The sequence below is a fragment of the Apium graveolens genome, chromosome 6 (genome assembly GCF_009905375.1).
Source record: "Apium graveolens cultivar Ventura chromosome 6, ASM990537v1, whole genome shotgun sequence".
Classification (NCBI taxonomy): Eukaryota; Viridiplantae; Streptophyta; class Magnoliopsida; order Apiales; family Apiaceae; genus Apium; species Apium graveolens.
The window spans coordinates 117,173,397-117,177,040 of record NC_133652.1 but is presented as its reverse complement, the minus strand read 5'-3'; the positions used below and the strand labels follow the sequence as shown (position 1 = coordinate 117,177,040).

Genomic DNA, 3,644 nt, shown 5'->3' with positions numbered 1-3,644 from the left:
ATCTCGGCTAACACTTTTGAGATCAAGTCAAGCACGATTCAGATGATACAAAACTCAGTTCAGTTTGGGGATTATCCTATTGAAGACCACAACATGCACATCAGGGATTTCATTGAGATCTGCAACACTTTCAAGTTAAAAGGTGTGACTGAAGATGCTATCAAGCTGCGACTCTTCCCATTTTCTCTGAGGGATAAAGCAAAGTGCTGGTTACATTCTCTACCACCAGGGTCTATCACCACATGGGAGAATCTTGCTCAAAAGTTTCTCACTAAATTCTTCCCTATGGGGAAGACTGCTGCAATCAGGAATGCTCTTACTCAGTTTGCTAAACAAACTGGTGAATCTTTGTGTGAGGCTTGGGATCCATATAAGGAGATTCTAAGGATGTGCCCACACCATGGCATGCTTGATTGGATAATTATAAACTGCTTCTACAATGGATTGGGTGCTACTTCTAGACCCATGCTCGATGTAGCATCAGGAGGAGCCTTCTGGGCTAAGAGCTACAATGAAGCTTATGAATTGATTGAACCGATGGCTGCTAATGAATACCAAAATCCTTCCCAGAGACTGACTCAGGGAAAAGTAGTAGGAATTCTGGAGTTGGATGCAGCAACTTCTATAGCTGCCCAACTTAAGGCTTTGCCGATGAAGGTGGACACTTTGACTAATGATGGAGTTAATCAAATCACTAGTGTCTTTGAGCTTGATGTTGGTACTGATGAGACTGATCAGTATGTTATTTCTAGTGAATCAACTCAGTTCGTGAGCAATTTTCAGCTATCGCAGCAACCTGTGCCAGCCACTCAGTTCGTGAATCAAAGAAGACTACTGTTAAGCACACTCATCTTGAGGGTATTACTGGGGAGAAACAGATCTATCCTCCACCACCTTTTCCTAAGCGGCTGCAGAAGAAAAAGCTGGATAAGCAATTTGAGAAGTTTCTAGAGGTGGTCAAGAAACTTCATATCAACATACCTTTCGCCGAGGCTCTTGAGCAGATGCCTAGTTATGCAAAGTTTATGAAAGATATTCTCTCTCGGAAAGTGAAGCTAGATGATTTAGAGACTGTCACTCTCACGGAGGAATGCAGTATTGTGCTGCAACAAAAGTTGCCTCTGAAGCTTAAAGATTCAGGAAACTTCACTATTCCATGCACTATTGGAAAAGTGTCTTTTGACAGATACTTACGTGACTTGGGAGCTAGCATAAATCTGATGCCTTTGTCAATCTTTAAGAAGTTGAACTTGCCTGATCAAAAACTGACTTATATGACTTTACAGTTGGCCGACCGTTCTATTACATATCCGTGAGGTATTGTGGATGATGTGTTGGTCAAGGTTGATAAACTCATCTTTCCTGCTGATTTTGTAATTCTTGATTTTGAGGAGGATAAGAAGATTCCCATAATTTTGGGAAGACCTTTCTTGGTGACTAGCCGAACCTTGATAGATGTGCAGAAGGGTGAGCTTACAATGTGAGTGCTGGATCAGGATGTAACTTTTAATGTGTTTAATGCTATGAAATTTCCTACAAAAAATGAGGAGTGCTTAAAAGTGGAGTTGGTCGATTCTGTGGTTACTTCAGAACTTGATCAATTGCTAAGGTCAGATGCCTTAGAGAAGGTCTTATTGGGGAATTCAAATAGCGAAGATGACGAAGGTGAAGAATAATTGTAATATCTAAATGCTTCTCCCTAGAAGAGGAAGATTGATATGCCTTTTGAATCTCTTGAAATGGAGGAATTAAACAAAGCTCCTAAATGTCTCAAGCCATCTATTGAGAAAGCTCATACTATTGGGCTTAAGTCTTTACCTGAACATTTGAGGTATGCATTTTTAGGTGATGCGCCTACTTTGCCTGTACTATTGCATCTGACCTTTCAGGTAGCGACGATGAGAAGCTTTTGAGAATTCTAAGAGAGTTTAAATCGGCAATTGGATGGACTATAGCAGATATTAAGGGAATCCGCCCTTCCTATTACATGCATAAAATTCTGCTAGAGGAATGTAGCAAGCCTACGGTTGAGCAGCAAAGAAGACTTAATCCGATCATGAAGGAAGTAGTGAAGAAGGAAATTCTTAAGTGGCTGGATGCAGGGATTATTTACCCCATTTCTGACAGTTCTTGGGTGAGTCATGTTCAGTGTGTACCGAAGAAGGGAGGTATCACAGTTATTGCTAATGAGAAGAATGAGCTCATTCCTACTCGAACAGTTATGGGATGGAGAGTTTGTATGGACTACAGGAAGCTGAACAAGGCCACTAGGAAGGATCACTTCCCTCTGCCTTTCATTGACCAGATGCTTGACCGATTGGCTGGTCATGAGTATTACTGTCTTCTGGATGGTCATTCGGGTTAAAATCAGATTTGTATCGCTCTAGAATATCAGAATAAGACTACCTTCACTTGTCCATTTGGTACTTTTGCCTTCAGACGAGTCTCATTTGGTTTGTGTGGTGCACCAGCCATATTTCAAAGATGTATGATGGCCATCTTTTCTGATATGATTGGCCAGAATGTGGAGGTGTTCATGGACGACTTCTCTGTATTTGGCGATTCTTTTGACGAATGCTTGCAAAATCTTGGACATGTTCTCAAGAGGTGCGTTGAGACCAACTTGGTTCTCAATTGGGAGACATGTCACTTTATGGTGTGACAGGGCATTATTCTTGGGCACAAGGTTTCTAGTAGGGTCTTGAGGTGGACAAAGCCAAGGTGGGGGTCATTGAAAATCTTCCTCCGCCAATTTTTGTTAAGGAAATTCACAGTTTTCTTGGTCATACGGGTTTCTATAGGCATTTCATCAAGGACTTCTCTAAGATTTCGAAGCCATTGTGCAGTTTGCTAGAGAAAAATGTCCCTTTCAAGTTTGATGACGAGTGCCTTGCCGCTTTTGAGATATTGAAGAAGAGTTTAATCACGACATCTGTCATAACTGCACCTGACTAGAATGAACCTTTTGAGATGATGTGCGATGCAAGTGACTATGCTGTTGGAGCAGTTTTTGGGCAGAGAGAGAAAAACATATTTCATGTGATCTACTAAGCTAGTAAGACCTTGAATGGTGCTCAACTGAATTATACTACTACAGAGAAAGAACTCTTGGCTATTGTCTATGGTTTTGAGAAATTTCGATCTTTTCTACTTGGGAGTAAAGTGATAATTTTCACTGATCACACTGCGATTCGTTATTTCGTCTCGAAGAAGGAGCCTAGATTGATTAGATAGGTTCTTTTACTTCAAAAATTTGAATTAGAGATCAAGGACAGAAAAGGGACTGAAAATCAAGTCACTGATCTTCTCTCATGTTTAGAGAACCCTAATGCTACTTCACTGGACAAGACATTGATAAATGAGTCTTTTCCCGATGAGCAGCTACTTGGAGTGCAAGAGGAAGAACCGTGGTTTGCAGATATTGTGAACTACTTTGTGAGTAACATCATGCCTCCTAACTTATCATACGCTCAAAGGAAGAAGTTTCTACATGAAGTGAAGTGGTATATATGGGATGAGCCATTTCTTTTCCGACAAGGAGCTGACCAAATCATCAGGAGATGTATTCCTTATAGCGAAATGGGGGGGGATCTTGCGAGATTGCCACTCAACGGCTTATGGAGGACATTATGGTGGGTTGAAAA

General features: G+C 41.1%; 1 non-coding gene across 1 annotated transcript; it reads right to left on the bottom strand.

Annotated features, from left to right (window-relative positions):
* Positions 1-300: 300 nt before the first annotated feature.
* Positions 301-407, bottom strand: LOC141670220 (small nucleolar RNA R71). The gene has a single exon (XR_012554461.1). It is a non-coding gene; the product is annotated as a small nucleolar RNA R71 (small nucleolar RNA).
* Between the last annotated feature and the right edge of the window lie 3,237 nt (positions 408-3,644).